The sequence below is a fragment of the Pygocentrus nattereri genome, chromosome 27, assembly GCF_015220715.1.
Source record: "Pygocentrus nattereri isolate fPygNat1 chromosome 27, fPygNat1.pri, whole genome shotgun sequence".
Classification (NCBI taxonomy): Eukaryota; Metazoa; Chordata; class Actinopteri; order Characiformes; family Serrasalmidae; genus Pygocentrus; species Pygocentrus nattereri.
This window is the reverse complement of record NC_051237.1, coordinates 14,372,802-14,391,087: the sequence shown is the minus strand read 5'-3', so window position 1 is coordinate 14,391,087 and position 18,286 is coordinate 14,372,802.

Sequence of the window (18,286 nt, the reverse complement as noted above, 5' to 3'; positions counted from 1 at the left end):
AGGCAGGGCAGTAGCTCCATAAACACAGGCAGAAAGCTTGCAACAGCGCTCTCCCCTTTATCCACTGCATCTCCACAACTTGTGCAACATAGCACTTTCTCACCAAAGCAGCCTCTCTTTGCGTTCACAGCATGCATTTATACTGCCGTTAATAAACCCTTCAGTCTTAAAGGCCTCACTCATATCATGGAGAAAAGAATTAAAAAAAAAATAGTTTGATTCAACGTGTGATCTTTGTTAAAGTTTCAAAATGTATCATTCACTCTCTGGTCCATTTGGTCCATATACTGAAGCAAAGATACAAAATTGGCTCATTTGAATTCATTGTTTTTGTGCTGTCCTGAAAACCGGTGCATTTACGTACAATCATATGCAAAAGTTTGAACACAAAGTCAAATGACATGTTTTGTTGATTGTCTAAGTGAAAGTGAATTAGCACATCCTCACATCCCACACATTATATTTCCAAAGCTATTCACTCACCCATCCGAATCATTGAATTCAGGCGTTCCAATCACTTCCATGGCCACAGATGTATAAAACCAAGCACCCAGTCCTGCAGACTGCTTCTACAGACATTAGTGAAAGAATGGGTCGCTCTCAGGAGCTCAGTGAATTCCAGCGTGGTACCGGGATAGGATGCCACCTGTTCAACAAGTCCAGTCATGAAATTTCCTCATTACTAAATATTCCACAGTCAACTGTCAGTGGTATGATAGCTAAGTGGAAGTGAATTGGAACGAAAGCAACTCAGCCACAAAGTGGTAGGTCACGTAAAATGACAGAGCGGGGTCAGCGGATGCTGAGGCGCATAGAGCACAGAGGTCACCAACTTTCTGCAGAGTCAATCACTACAGACCTCCAAACTTCATGTGGCCTTCAAATTAGCTCAAGAACAGTGTAGAGAGCTTCATGGAATGAGTTCCCATGGCCGAGCAGCTGCATCCAAGCCTTACATCACCAAGCGCAATGCAAATCATTGAATGCAGTGGTGTAAAGCACCGCCATTGAACTCTAGAGCAGTGGAGACGAGTTCTCTGGAGTGACGAATCAGCTTCTCCGTCTGGTAATCTGACGGATGAGTCTGGCTTTGGCAGCTGCCAGGAGAACAGTACTTGTCTGACTGCATTGTGCCAAGTGTAAAGTTTGGTGGAGGGGGGATTATGGTGTGGGGTTCTTTTTCAGGAGTTGGGCTCAACCCCTTAGTTTCAGTGAAAGGAACTCTTAATGCTTCACCAGACCAAGAGATTTTGAACAATTTCATGCTCCCTTTGTGGGAACAGTTTCAGGACGGCCCCTTCCTGTTCCAACGTGACAGCGCACCAGTGCACAAAGCATGGATGAGCAAGTTTGGTGTGGAAGAACTTGACTGGTCTGCACTTGATAGAGCAACTATGGGATGAATTAGAGCGGAGACTTCGAGCCTTGAGTTCTCGTCCAACATCAGTGTCTGACCTCACTAATGTGCTTCTGGAAGATATACAACTCTTTATCCTTGCATTCCAGGCAAAACGCCCATAACACAACAGTTTAGCCCCACCCACTCACAGTGCAGTTATAAAGTTTCAGCATAGACTGCTTTTTCTACCAAACACAATGCAGAGCGGCCAATCAGGAGAGTTATCATTTACATAGATCACTCTTTAAGGCACATTCACAAAATTCACTGATTCTTTTCCAGAGACAGAGAGATGATGGACACAGTCGTGTAAAAATAATTGATGACTGTTTTTTGTACATAAACATCAAAAAGAGAAGATGAAATGGAACAGGAACAATGCCGGATATGGGCACTGATATTATATTAATAGATATTTTAAAAAATGCATGATCAGTCCTGCTAAAAAATAAATAAGCAGCTGCAAAGGTGAGGAGCACTATATAATAACAGTACAGCATATAAACATCCTCTTTAAAAATACTTTATTACAATAGTCCACAGTACAAAATTCATATCGAAACACATCTGATAACAAACAGGGGTTTGCAGAGAGAGACCAAATTCATTGTCACAAGGAAAAAAACTGATTTCTGACCACTGTTCAGCTCCTTTTATATTCACTGTACAGAAAAAGGAAATTGAGTTATAAGGCTCTTCTCTACAGATGTACTGAGAGAAATTGAAAAAGTAAGAAGTATTGAGAAAGTTACACAGAAATAAATTGGAAAGTTCTGCAGAATAAAAACTGTGCTGAATACACCGTGTCGAGAGATTGATGCTGCTCATATATACACTAGGAAAGGTACACGAAAGTAATAATAAATGCAAAAATAACATCTGCCCACTGTGTAGAAAGGCGGAGGTGATGAGGAGTCATGCATCAGAGTAGATGTGGAGCTGAGTGAGTAGAGAACATAGACCTTCTCATCAGGAAAACTGCGATGTCACGTACGCTGAATGTAGGGTATAATGTCTGCTGCAATAGAATGTAGGACACGAGTAAGCTAATATTTAAATCAATAGAACAGGGAATACAGCAGGTGTGTAGTGTGTTTTCACGCGAGGGATGTTGCTGTATGGGAAGGCGAAGTGTCTAGTGAGTCTGAGAGGTTGAAAATCACTTTCTGTTGAATGGGCATTCAGATGGGTTTTAAAAAGGCATTGGCATTTTGTGTTGCCACATATTGAACCTAAACTTTTAACCTTTTATGGCATGAATTCTGAAATGCATGTGGACATTTTTTATGATTTGTCTTATCAACAATGGCATAAATAATGGAAATCTAAAAAAATTAGTGCCTACTTAGAATTTTGTTGCCATTCGACCTGCAATCTGTAATATGGGAGTGAATGAAAATACTGCCATGGCTACATTCATCACAAAGGCATGGGAAATATGTGCATAATTGCCAAATATGTATAAATAATTTAAGAAATTCGAATGCAACATGAAATATAGGAATCTAAATAAAATGTGAATGTAATGTAGAAACATGATGAACATATCCGGTTGTCTATCAGCAGCACTCGCAGAATCTATTGTGGCATCATGTTGCCATATGGCAGTGATTATATTTTATAATTTAGTATAAAACCCATAAAATATAAACAAGTGTGGACAGATTTTAATCTCCCACATATTATGTTCTTTTTTCCTTTTTTCCTTGGTCTGCATGAATATTGAATTATACACACATGTTGAGGGAGCTTCCGAGCTCTGGCCTCAACATGTTTTGAGTGTGTGCGTGTGTGTGTGTGTGGGTGTGTGTGTGTGTGTGTGTGTGTGTGTGTGTGTGTGTGTGTGTGTGTGTGTGTGTGTGTGTGTGTGTGTGTGAAAGAGGAAGTAAAAGAAAGCATGTTTTATATTGCAGTCAGGCAAAACAATATAAAAAGTCACTGCTGCCTTCAGGCCTGGATCATCTAATGGGTTTTACACTGCAAAAACAGCTAAAATACAAGACGTAAACACTGAATTTGAGGAGAAAGTGACAAAACATCTTAACATATGGTGGTCCCAGTCTAGACATAAGTGTTCAAAGCTTCGAAATAAGTAGAAAATGCTGGTTTCTAAAGCAAATCGCTTGAGGTCTTGAGAGAGACTTGCTACAGCACAGTAATAAGCGAAACACACTAAATATTAGCACATAATCCTTAACGAACCTTTTGCATTCTTAATGTCAGCACACTGCAAAAAGAAGGGCAGGGAACAAAAAATAAACCACTAATAGATCCATGCTGTTATTAAACTTAGAACTGCTCCTGATCGCAGAGCATACACCTCAAAACAGGAAAATAGTTTAATTGAAATCACAACCAGGACTGCAAGGCAAATTTCAGTCAACATTTATTGACAAGCAAACAGAGCCAGAGAGTGAAAGAGAGGCTGAGAGAGAGATGACATTGGACCGTTGATGAACAAAAAGGTTATTCTGTTTGAACATCAAAGAGAAAAAAAATATGAACTGTCTTGTAGAAAAACTCCTCCACACTGCTTTGCCTTATCCTGAAAAGAAGACACGAAGCACATTAGAAAAAATTATAATAGTGTCAAATTTTAAAATTAGTCTAATTTTGACGGCACTGCTGTGTTATATTAATACCAAAAATAGGCCCTGTTTGTCAGACCCCTGATTAGAAAAATGCTAATATAATACAAAAATATATCGCTGTGGCGATCATCAGTGATTTCCTAAGTGCCCATTGGTCAGTTTCACATAACGTGCAGATGGACACACAAATCTACCAATTACACACAGTGAAAGGCAGATGACGTGTATCTCAAACCCTCTTCATAGCCTTATAATTCTGTAAGTCATGTATAATCTCGCAGTGATATGGAATTGAAAGCCAGGCTACAGATTCAAGAAACGTTTGAACCATATTTCTGCGCCGTATAGAAACATCAGTTTTGATGTGCAGGTGTGCTCGCAGACCCCAGAGAGTTAGCATCCCTCATCCACTTGGACTCTGCACCATCTTAATGGCTGTGTTTCTTTATTAGCTCAAGTGAAGTGTGTTAGATGAGCCCTCAGAGGGGCAAGGGATCAGACAAACACCAATCTGAACAACTGCAGCAGAAAAACTGGCCTAGAAATCATTGCGACCTAATGCATTTCCATTTTCAATCCTGAAAACAGCCAGGGACAAGCTATACCAATAAACTGATATACTTAGCATTTTAAAACCATAAATAATACAGCAATAATGATAATGAATAAAACAGTAAATATCAATCTCCATTCTAGAATAAGCAGCATGATGTTTAGTTATGAAGACAATTTGCAATGAAATGTAAGGTCCCTACTTGCAGAAATGTAAGGTCTTTAACTTGTGGCATTTTGAAGTTGTCAGTTAACAGCACTTTAATCTGGTTTGGGCAGCACAGACCATCCAATCAAGAAATAGGGTCAGTATGCTCTGTCAGCTGCTGTCTAAGCCCAAGTTACTAAGACACAGACCTCTATACCTTGTGACGTATACTATAGATTGCACATATATATATATAGGTTGTCCCTGTATTTTATTTATGGAAAATTCCTCTCCAATAAGGTATCCATGGAATGTTCCCATGGGACACATGTGACTGGTTCTCAAATGTATTGGTTCAACTTATCCTCCATATTTGGTGCTAAGGGTACAGACAATGCTCTAATGCAACACCATGTAGACCTGATCCTTCACTTGCTATCAACTGCTGCCCCCACTGTGAACCCAGGTTTAAGTTCTGCAATTTATTCTGCATTTTCTGTATGTGAAGTGTGTGTAGGTGTGTGTAGGTGTGTGTGTATGTGTATGTGTATGTGTTGCATGAGTGTGCTTACTCCATTCTCAAGAACCAGATGTCAATCACCTGACATGTTCACCCCATTTCCAGCTGAACTCTTCCAGTTACAAGCTTCTCCATCTGTTATTCATGACTGCTGATACAACTTCATCACTGTCCTCTGCTGGTTGGCTCATTAGCATGCTAAAGGCTACACAGCTACAAGAGCAAATAAATTGTTCTACTCCAACTTTGTAGCCATACTAAGTGAATTACATGTGTTACGCTCAAATTTCTTACAAATATTTGACATTGCAAAGCAGGGCTAGCTAATTTGATTACTGATGCTAACCTGCCAATGGCGAATGCAATCCGTTTTAATTATCTGCTTCAATCTGTTACCTTCACCACTTCTGCCACGAGCGGCTACTTGTGTGACATAGGTGTGATGTCCATCCAAATGGTGAGGGTAAAGTGGGGCCCAAATGCCCCTATTTCCCGTTGACAGTCCCCGTTTATGGTGGCCAATCCCTGCATTTTCCTTATTGGGTGTTCCATAGTTTACCATAGCTTCACTCACCATTGTAGGCTACTGTATGATTTTCTGACATGGTTTACAAAGTTGCCTAGTTACTACCCAGTTTTTTCCATAGTTTTTTACAGTACAACAGACAAAACGTTAGATATTGTAATTATGTATTGAGCTGGGAAATGTCCTCCGTTTTCAGATATGGAAATGTTCTCGGTTTTCATTTCAGAAATCTGGTCACCTTCATTTAAAAGTGGTTTCAAGTTCAGTTGGATAACAATAGATCTTTGGTAATGTTGGGGGGCTCTGGAGACAGTGGCTGATGGAAACGTGTCAGACTGTTCAGAACTACTAATGCATTTAGTAGCATTGACTATTCAGTGTCAGACTTTATGGACTACAGTGGAGTAAAACACTGTTGTGCGCTAAGTTAGGTTGTTTTCTGTAGTGCAGTGGTAGACGTCCACCAGTTGTTGCAGATGGGTTCTTTTCTATGTTTTTTTAGGAAGTATAGATGTTCTTATGTTGTCTTCGGCAGGAAGCTTTTGAGAGACCATGACTCGTTCTTAATGCTGTGGTCACCAAGGATTTTGAAACCTGCTCTACTTCATCTTCACTGGTTTAGTCTTTACCTTCTAGACTTGTTCTACTGGATTTCCTGAAGTCTATGAATCCTTTTGTTTTCCTGGTGTTGTTTGGAGTGCACCATTATGCCTGGCTCTGCACTTCCACTTATCCAGGCAGACCCGTCATTATTCACAGGCACCCATATAACAGAGGTGCCGCCTGCAGACATAATGATGGCGTCAGAGTTTCAGACAGATGCACAGCTGTAGGTGAAGAGCAAGTATAATAGTGAGCTTATCACAGAGCCTTGTACTATGTTAATGTTGAGAATTAGAGTGAAGAAGGAGTAGCTGGAGAGCCTGACAGCCAGTGATATTGGTGCATGGGTGGGGTAATGTTTACTTAGACTAGCCAGCACGAGTCTCCCAAAGCCTATAATGATTACAGGGTAAGTGTGACATCCACAGTAGTCATTCAAGGTTTTCACTGCTGTTGTTTCAGTATGACTGACTGAAGGTTCATTGGGACGACAGCCTGAGACAGTGGACTAAAGATGTTTTTGAAGCTCTGCCACTTGCTCGTTACAAGGTTTAAGGGTGTTTCCAGGACGGTGCATGATTTATACTGTGTAATGTAGTATCAGGAAAGCCTTGTCTGCACTGATAATTTGGTCTTGTACAGGTTACACTGGCTTCCTGTTAAATTCTATGCAAAAGTTACACATATGTACATATATATATATATATATATATATATATATATATATATATATATATATATATATATAGTAGTATTACTATATAAGGAACTTATGTGTGTGTGTGCGTGCGTGTGTGTATATATATATATATATATATATATTTGTACTTATTGTACCTTCTAGAGGAAATAATAAAATAATAAAAATCATACATTTTGTATTTTGTTATTTCATTAGCTGCTTAGTTAGCAGTGCTAATGATACCTTATCACCATCACAACTCATTACATTGGCTTATGGAAAAGAAGCAGAGACGGGAGGATCTTTGTGATGCAACAGCTTCTCATTGCTTTTTCATTTTTTTTCCAGTGCTTTACTGTGTGTGGGCTTGTGTTTATCCATTATTTGTCTTAATAAGTAGTTACACTAGCCAAACACAGTATGCTTGTCAAAGTTCCTGTCAAAAACTGTTAGGACCTGTCCAAACATGTCATTCAATTGTTCATTACAATGTAAGACCTACATATCAATAACATTTTTAACTTTCGAAAAAATATTTTCAGTGCCTAAACTGTAATTTCAGTGGCTTGTGTTATATCTACTTGGTGATGTTGCCATAGTTTGTATGGTTTGTTTGTACCTTACAGCAACATCTGTCATACTAACCAAACATTTACATATCTTTGCTGATCAAGAGCCCCCTGGTGGCCAGGGCTCTTGGGTTTGGTAATCATCCCTGTTTGGGAGGCAGCCATTCCAGTGCACAAAGTAACAACAGCAAGAGTCCAAGAGTTCACGGCTTATGCTGTAGAGCAGGACTGGGCATCACATCAGCTAAGAGGCTGGAAATTAATGGTCTGACCAGAAAATGTCCATGATTTCCAAAAAGAAATTCAAATGTTGACTGATTTGTCACTTTTCCACTTCACCTCAGTCCATTTTAAGCGAACTCGGGTCCAGAGAAGGTGGAAGCGTTCCTGCATCCTATTTATACATGCTTTCTTCCTGTTTTCACAGACAGTGATTTTCAGAAGTGTTCCTGATCCCATGCAGTGATTTCCACTACAGAATCATGTCTGTTTTTAATACAGTGCCGCCTGAGGACCCAAAGATCATGGCCACTAAATACTTTTTTGGCCTTGTCCCTTATATACAGAGATTTCTCCCGATCATCTGAAACTTTTAATTATATTTTGAACCATAGATGATGAAAAGCAAAGTTTCCTTGCTATTTTATGTTGAGAAGTGTTATCCTTGTGGTGTGGGAGTAGTGAAGCCCTCTTCATCTTTACTTGTGAAAGACTCAGCCTCTCTGGGATGCTTTTTATTATACTCAGTCATGTTATTGACCTGCTGCAAATTAACCACCAGGTGTTTTTAAGCATTACACAACTGTACCAGCCTTTTGTTGCCACATCCCAACGTTTTTTTGGAACGTGCTGTTCGCATCAAATTCAAAATGGGAATATATTTATCAAAAAACAATAAAAACTCTCAGTTTCAACTTTTAATATGTTGTCTTTGAAGCATTTTCAATTAAATATAGGGTTTGAATAATTTGCACATCATTGCATTTTGTTTAACTTACGTTTTTCACAGCATCCCAACTTTTTTGGATATGGGGTTATATTTAATTTTCAATCAAAATGGCCATTACATACAAGTAATTCATTACTGAGGTGATATTTCTGGGGAGACTGGAATCCACTTGAATATGGCAGGGAAAAGTTAAAACAAAACAGGGGAAAAAACTGGAGTTAAATTAGGAAGAGTCATCATAGGGAAGTCAACTCAACACTAAAGCTCTGAAAGGATGTATACCTTCAAGAAGCCATTGCTGACAAATGGACCCAAAAGAAGTAGCCTTGCAATCAAACAAAGAAGTTGATGCTGTTCCCAGAACAATGGACTAACTACCAGCCATTGAATGTATTTGAAATTACTTGGTTTGTGTAAAGCAGCAATAGCAACCAACTTCTAAGACTGAACTTTGGAAAAACACACCTGCAGATTTCTCTGACAAACTGAAAGCAAGTCTCCTAAAATAAACAGAAGCTGGTTGGGATAGTGTAGAGGTTAACACCTCTGCCTTCTATGCTGAAGACTGGGGTTCAACCCCCACCTGGGCAAACGCCCTACACTATACCACTAAGAGTCCTTGGGCAGGACTCCAGACACCTCCTTGGCCTCCCTGTGGAAAATCATTGAATTGTAAGTTGCTCTGGATAAGAGTGTCAGTCAAATACCATGAATGGAATTGACAATTTTCATATCATATTTAATTACTCAAGCCTCTGCTAAATATGCATCTGTCAGAATAAAGCCTCATATCTCCAGAATGTTTACAGGAGAACTAAAAAACATTCTTGGCTTTGAATGGAGGTTAATGGAACTAGATTTTTTTCAACACTTTTGGAGCATTTATGTTGTCTGTTCATCATGAAATTTTGGCCCATAGTAAAGGTCAGCATTTTCAAATTCTGTGATAAAGTACAAAACAACAAATATTGAGATACAGTCTTTAGTTCTGACAGCAGTGGTATGTTTTCTGTTTTATTTTCATGCTTAAAAATGAACTTGTGCTAAATGGCCATTTTGACTACAAATCAAATAGATGATGGGTGGTCTCTGACTTTTGAGCAGAACTGTACCTCATTCATCTAGTAAAGAACCTGGAGGGGCTCCACAAACCAAGTACTCATCAGCTGGCAAGGCAATATTCACACACCTGCTAGCACTAGTACTCACCAACTACTGACTTACTAACAGCTCAAGCCTCAATTCAGTGGCTCAATATCAACAGCTGAAGTTCTCTCAAAATTCTGTTGTTTCCATGTAGTTACTGAATACTAAGCCTTTCAATACGGACGTCAAAGAACGTTAAGCAAGTGAGGTCCCAGGATTCTGAGGATTGGAACACTAGAGGCTCACTATGCCAGGATTATTGCAATTAAATGATCTGAAAAGAAAACTATGCCAGCCTACCAAAGAGAGAAATATGCCAGTAATGTCAATATGGCTTCCACCTGCTCAAATGTCTCTGAGGAGGGCTAATGAGTGAGCATCAGCTATTGTAGAGAGGTAAATAATAAAAGCCTGCATCACTACATTCATTTTCAAAGTGCTCTGGTTGAACAGTGGCCCCTGTTACCCCGGCTGTCTTTTATTCCCAAACCCCCGGCACCTGAAATGACTAACCTATTGATATAATCAAAGCAAGGTTTATGAATGGATTATTCCTTGTGTGCCACATGATGTCTGGATCTCTGATCAAGCAAGCAGTCCTACTGAGAGACACAATATAGCCTTGCTCCTAATCAAGATCACAGGCCCTGAAAAGACACTTACCCTCCGGAAAGAGTCGATTAAGTTGCTAAAATCAAACATACTCTCCCCCCAAACACACTCTCTCTTCTATTTCAATTTTCTTTCCATTCAAATTTTTTTTGGATCATTCGGAATACAGCGGTCACATCCATCAGCTTCTATTCATAAAGGTACTCTGGATTCTGCATCCATTTCCATGACCAACCACTGAGCCAAAATGAGCAATGAACTCGAAAAACAGCAACAAATGGTCTTGTTATTGACTGTGGTGGAGAGCCTGTATTTGTTCTCCTGTGCATAAACTGATACCCTGGCATGTGTGAAAGAAATGAGGGCTGTGTGCTCAAAACAAAGACTGCATGGAACCGAGGCTTAACCGCATAAGGCTGGACCACTGATTCAGTTGCATTCGAATTGCTCAGCACGTTAGCGCTTCAGTGAGGCTCCAAACAGCAAACGGTAACCTTGGTCTAACCATGCTATACCCCATATAACTCCTCATTGTGCTGACCGTAATTTGAAATGTGTTGCGTTCTTCAGCCTATCGGCTTCATAAAACTCCAAAATATCGCAGCTCTTGGATTAATGGGGCAGCCTGACATCGCTTCAATAATTAACTGCTTCTAATATGTGCTCAAAGTCCATAAATGAAAGTTCATTAGAAGAGTCGTTCATTGTAAAGAGTCATATCTACTCCGAGTGAATGCCACTTAGTCAAAGTGGCCGCTCTTAAATGTCCATTGACATTTAGTTCACGAGACCACAGTGAGAGAAGGTCATGTCCTTCACTCTTGTAATATAATCTGAGGTACTTAAATGGCGAACCTGTCCTCATCCTTCATTACAATAATCTACTCATAGCAGCGCTGGGAAACACAAAGGACGGCCCAATTCGTTCTTATCAAATTAGTTAAGTGCAATTGATTTATCTAATAATGCCAGAAGGGGATATGCAGCTTAACATCAGCTTTATCCTTGACTAAACTGAATAAAGATGAAGCCTTTTATGTGTTCCTGTCTTAGCCTTAGCCGGGCCGTCATTGAAATTCATGTGATTGTAGTGTTTCAATAGGGCAAATGCGGTAACCACAGCTTAAGCACAGGTGAAAGTAAGATCCTGTGGAAAGCTTAAGCTGAGAGACAGAGCCAGTAAAGACATCTGCAATGAAAGCCAACAAGCGTTAATAATTAGGGGTCAAATCTTAATTAAATATGTACCTGCAAGATGGTGCTGAAGTACCGACATTAGTCGAAAGCTTCTGAGCCTCAAATGAATGTAAGCAATTGTACTTTGACATCAAATGTGTTAAAAAGAAAAGAACAGTCTGAATCGCGCTCCATTATATTTCAAATAAAGCAGCATGTTTCTGACCTGCTTGTGGATGGGTCTCAGAGGCTTTAGAGCCTGAGCATGACTCAGTGGCTGGAGCAGCAAGGCTATAACAGACTCAAACAAATTGGACCAGCTGAAATGCAGCACAGAAAGCTTAGCGTTTTGCTTTTGTGATCAAACATGACTCACACCGGGTTCCGTCGGGGGGGGGGGAAGAAAGAGTGCTCCTTTAAAAGACCTGCTGGAGACAAATAATCCAGGCCTACTGTGCAGCAGAAACTAGGCTAAGTGCTTTCATCTTTCAGCGTTAATAAGATGCTGAACACCTATACAAAACACAGAGTCAAAAGAGGCCAAAGAAAATCAGACATAGGGCTGGTAACTAATAGCTATGACCCCTGGAACTTTACCTCTAAAGCATTATACAAGAACCACTGACTGGTGAATAGCAGCATATCGCTTTACAGCGAAACTATTGCTTGAGTAATAGCATAGGCTCGCAATGATTGTTCATGCAATCATATCTTTGCTCAACGATAACAAAGAAAATAGAGATGAATCGGATTTCTGGCAACACCGGCGTTCAGTCAGGCTAATTCAAGAGCTGAAAAAGCTGTTTAGCAGTAAACACCCGACTGCAGGTTTGAACAGCACAATAGAGAGGGGCCTAATAGTTAACACTTGCTACATCTAGGCTGTTTTTCCTCAGATCATGTTGAATCAGAAATGAAGTTAAAGGTAAAATTGGTAAACATTGCAAAAGCAACTGCTGCATATGCATAGGCTGCTACAGAATAATAATCAAAACCTTGGGACATATTCTTATTATGAATTTTTAAATGCACAGTACTGGTAAAACAGTCATTAAGGACATTATACCTTTTCTTGTATGAAGAAAAAAGCAGAAAACATATTTCATAGCAAATTACACCAATGCTTGAATATAATATCATTTTTTTCAGCATTTAGTGTGTTTGCCTTTTTACAGCTTCCATTCAGGAGACTTGCTTTCAGTTTTTCGAAGAAATCTGCTGGGATTTTTTTCCACACAAGCAAAGTTCAGTCTTAGAAGTTGCTTGAATTTTCTGCTTCCCATGATCCAAGTATTCCCAAACACATTCAGTGATGTTGAGGTCTGGACTGTGGGTGGTCTGTCCATTGCTCTGAGGAAACCTGCAGCTTCCTAGTTTGATTAACACATTTTCTACATTTTTCGTCTGTTTCCTTTTCTCAGTTACAGCTTCTTGACAGCTACACATCCTTTCAGACTCACAGTGTTGAGTTGTCTTCTCACAATGGAAAGATGGACAGACACATCTGGGGATTTTTTCAGATCCGGAGCAAGAGTGGAGCTTGGTTTTCTCTCTCTCTCTCTCTCTCTCTCTCTCTCTCTCAGCACTCTCTTAAATGCTGATTTTCTAAGGGTGATAGATTTGATGGACTTCGAGGTCTTGTAAGAATGTCGGGGGCTCCATTTTTTACTTTGATTAGAGATTAAATGAATGAAGGGTGGTCCCTGACTTTTGCACAGAACTGTATATTAAACATTTTCCAATTATTGACACACATATTCCTTAAATATGTCATGTTCCATCGCCAAACTCTTAACTCTAGCCATTCAACATGTGGCTCAAACTGTACAGATCCATTTTAAAAGTGAACAATAAAAACAGGTACTTACTATTCAGAATACAATAGTGTAAGAAAATGAGCCGCATGCTGGATCAAATGAACAGGCCTTAGTGATTTCATGCTAATGTGAGCACTGCTCTAAAACCAATTTGCAGTTTTGCCCAGTAATTTAAACATATTTGTCAGAATGTTCAAAAAACGCACTTGCCAAGCCTATAACTGCAGCACATTCCAGGGAAAAGGTTGCATTCAATCATTTGATTTGCAAACAAAATCCATTTTATACAAGTAGTTTCTTCAAAACCTCCATGTGGAATACAGATGCGCTTTAATAAATCATCCAATAAACAAAGTGCATCATTTGGGTCGAATCTAAAAAGTTATCTTCAGTGTTTTTTAAGCTTTTACTGATGGATACATCTGAGAATAATTCAATATAACTTAGACGAGAATAGGTTACTGCAATGTAGAGGAACGCACAGATGAATTAAAAGGAAAAATACTATCTCTTAAATGCTGTGGATCCCTCACTGGACAAGGATACCATTAGTATTTTACATATTTTATTCTATCTCGCCAGAAAGTGTATTCTGTTATTATGGTCAAAAACTGACATTCCATCCAAAAAGATGTGGCTGAAGCAGATTGACAAATGGTTACCTATGGAAAAACTAACTTACGAGTTGCACCAGAACTCAGAAAGATTTATCAGAATTTGGTCCACTTTACAACTGTATCTGGAAAAGGCCAACTGAAGTTCTTTCTACGCGCTCATCTGTACAACTGAACATCCTATTATGTTTTGTCCCTTCTCTGTTCAGACACAGCACTGGAAGAAGAAAAATTGTTTTTATACTTTCTATATTAAGAGACACAAATTTTATTTTAATTTTATTTTACTGTTTGTATTATACTGTTACCCCAGACTCTGTACTTTTGTATATTCTTGTATTTTTTATATTATGGCAAATAATGTAAAACCCAATAAACAGTTGATAAAAAAAAGGAAAAATACAAGACAACGTATCTTAATTGTCCAAGTTGTTGGGCCTGCAAAAAATACCAAAACAGTGCCCTGTCATGGGTTCTATCTACAAGTCTCTGGAACAGCATTGAAGGGATGGAACACCATTCTTCTGAAAATATTCTCTTCAAAAATAATGACACGCCTCTCAGCCAAGCACAGCAGTCTTTTCCACAATGCAAAATTAGTAACAGACAGATACTGCCTCTACATTTTAAATGGGTTACTGTATTAAATGATAAATTAAAGATAAAGTGTAAATATAAATTACTGTGCTCGTAAGAATTGCATCATTTGTAGGGTTTCATTAGAGTTTGCTAAAAGTCCTTGTGTACGTTGTGAAGTCCTTGTGAAGTCCATAGCGTAATGTTGTACTGACAAGCTCTGATTTAGCCTTAACATTAGCTTTAGCATTTAGCAGTAGCTTCCATCGCTTAGACCTCCTTATTACACATGAAAACCAATGGCTTTAATGGCCAGCGGCTAAAAGATTTCTCTGGTTTGATCAGCGGTGGGCCATGACTATTAGAGGTGTTCAGTTCAGGTCATAAATGTCAAAATGTGGTTGAAACATGAGGAAAAAACACACCTCAATGACGGTGCTAGCGTCTTTGTGGAATTCTACTAAATTGTTAACGCTAAACTAACAGCGATTCGCATGAACACTTACTTCATGAGGCTGAACTTAGCTTCTTATATGAATTTCTCTTTCCACCTAAACGGTGCAACAGTTATGTTCTAGAACCTTAGGACTTCTTTTCGGTTCTTGAAGTCCTAACCAATAGGAGAGCTCACTTAGCTATACTTACCTAGATACCAGTGAGAGAAACAATTCTCTACTGGTCAATTTTATGCCAGATCTTTCAAGATATTAACTTTTTTTTCCATCCTAAACTTTGCATTGAAACGAGTACTACTGTAACACTTGCAGAGTTTAAATACAAGCATAAATAAAAAATGAACTAAAAATTACACACAAAAACTGGGGAAAAAATCCAAAAGAAAAAGGAAAGCAGTCACTAGGCCTTCTCTGAGCCCTTCCCTAAGGCTTCCCCTCTGGGTATGATTAATTTAAGCCTGGTTTCTAGAAACCTGATTTCAACTGGCAGACACTCATATTATCAGTTCTAACATATTTATGTTTTCATATCTTGAAAATACCGGTTTGTTTTTAAATAATAAAAAAGATTTTTATTTAAGATGCTTTAAGATGCTTCTACATCTTCCTTTGTGCTGCAGAAGTGCTACATGTTACTGGTTGCCTGAGCTGAAAGTGTGGGTGGAGCTGGAAGCAGTGCAGACTACTGATTGGTCAAACGCATCTGTCCCGGAATCATCATGTGGTGCCACTGGAGACCACCATGACCACCAAAAACGCATTAGCTCAGCCAGAATTGCTGCCTGTCACTCTTCACATAAGACCAAACGGTCAAAGCCAAATCAGAACTTGAAGCTCCTCTATTGATACTGCGGCTATTTGCATTTACCGCTAATGCTGGTTTTGTGTTAGAACCTGCAGTGCAACACTGCGTAATTCATTTTAAGATTTAGAGTTTTTTTGTAAGCTGTTGAGACAGCGATTATGCCTTTGCTACACAAAAAAAAATTAAGGCTAGGTGGCATTTTTACTTATCACAATGCACAGCTGACTAAAAGCACTGTCATCACTGCCTATGGATGCAAAAATACAACACTGCTGTATCCAAGAAGCAATGCCCGTCTTTTCTAATCAATTTAAGGCTGAGCACATGGCAAATCAAAGTCTTCCATCTGTTTTCATAGTTCATGGTTCTTATTCTTGGTCTTTCTCTTCCTCTGCGGCCTCCTCCACTCTGCCTGCCTTCACCAAGCTTACTTCCATTGTTGTCCAAACAATGCGCTAAACATGGGGCCTTTTTGCAAGGGTCTCGTAACAAATAGGACGCTTATGCAAATTATGCAGTTCAATTCATGTAATCACGGCTGAGTTGGTGAACCGTGCTGCTTTTAATTTGCACACAATAAAGGCCGTGCCAGATGCAGAGAACTGGCTATTGTGTTTTTGCCAAATGTCTGCAGCGGAAAATGTGCCAGAAGTTTTCTTTTTTTTTTTTTTGCAAATTTGGTGCAAGAGCTGATTCACGGGATTTCAGAGATACCGCCTGAAGGTCCTGGTTTTGCGAGTAAACAACAGAGGAAAAAATGTTAAATGTAGCCTGTGGGCTGCTTGAACTGAGAGTTGGCTTTCAGGTGAAAATATAAAAAATAAATAAATAAAATAAAATAACTGCCCATAGACAAAGCCAAGCATGTTCCAGATCTCAGACCTCATGCAAAATTCAGTGGTTGTAGCGCAAAACACTGATCCGCGGCGCTGTGACTAGACCTTTAATTTCACCTTGGGAAGTGATATCTCTACCGTAACAAAGCTATCAGCAGCACACACTGAACTCTGCAGGGGTTCCCGCGGTTCATTTCTCCCCATTTCTGAAGGCATCCTCTGACCTGCATCAGCAAGACTTTCAGCACCACAAGGTGAGCTCTGTCTCTTTGCCTCTTCCTCGTTCTCTCTCAGCCCAGAGTGTAACCAAATGGGAGTGCGTTGTTCAGATTGCTCTGAGAGAGAAAAAAATAAAATAAAGAAGAAGACTTAGGAGAAAACAACCTCATTCCTGGCACGCGAAACTGTTTAAACAGCCAAACAGCGGATCATCTTCTTCCCTGGAACGTAATTATGCATGCTGTATCTGCATTGGCGCATTAGAATCAAAGTGAATATGTTATGATTAGACGAGACTAATTAGATGCCTGTTTGCTTCTTGCTTTATTTCTCATAAGTCGAGGGAGTAAACTTCTTAAATTGCATTGATTTTGTGAAAAACCTTGACCCATAAAGTGAGACAGTGCACGGGCCTGAGCTTGTCATAAACATGTTTATCCATAAGTTCCCCCTAAACGCTTGAATCTGTTCCACCTCCAGGTGAGGTTTAATTATGTGCGGCTCAGCTCAGCGTCCGGTAATTAATTCCACGTAAACAGTCTGGGAGATTTTGTTCAATTAAAGCTGATGCCTGCGCCCTTGATTGACTTGAGCAGTCGGAGAGAAGCCGTACGCAATGACACTCTAGACACTTCCCTGCTTGCCGAAACCCTTTGGAAAGAGACTGCTGTCACAGTGAAGTAGAATCGCTGAGTTTTACATCAGTGTCTCCACCCAGAGAGGGTGACAGCAGCTCATCCTCGTTTCTTTCACGCAAATTCCAGACGACAGTTATGCATCCACCTGCCAGCTGTGACCCTTTTATATCAGCCCTCTGACGCACTCAGTGACCATAAAACCTGGCCCTTTCACGTCATAAACAAGGGCAGCACGCTCATATTACAGCCCGAATCTTAGTCATCAAAAGCTGATTTCCATTTTAAAAGCCAATCCTAAGTCTGCTTTGATTTACACAGTGGCCGGAGCTCTCCAGGGCTGAGGGGACTGAGGCATAGACACTGTAAAGATGGACAGGGTAAAAGTGACAGTCAGGGACATGTGGCTGCCAGTCAAGATTTCAGGGCAAACATTATTCTCAGGCATTCTCCCCCTGACTTAATTACGCTTTGGAGGGCCTCGCCTGATAAGTTCTAATCCCTGGGACAGCCGAGTGAAACGTGCGTCTGATAAATTTGATCAGAGGTAAATGAAACCGTCAAGGTGACTTTTGAACGTCCCCGCAGAGACGACGAAGAGGGTCGCGCACGGGCACCGCTTCACCAGGAGTGTGCGTGCATACCAGAGGGACAACTGGTAAACAACCAACTTCCCTGTGTGTGTTGCAGCTGTCACACATGGATTTGTTTGGGTTTTATGTGATTTTTTCAAAACATGCCACTCAGTCCAGTTCTTACAGGCTCTCTTACAGAGTCTACACATAAAGCTAAGCTGCAAAAACAGCTCATTTTGAATCTACTGGTTTTGTGATGTTATGAAAACCAATGCATCTAC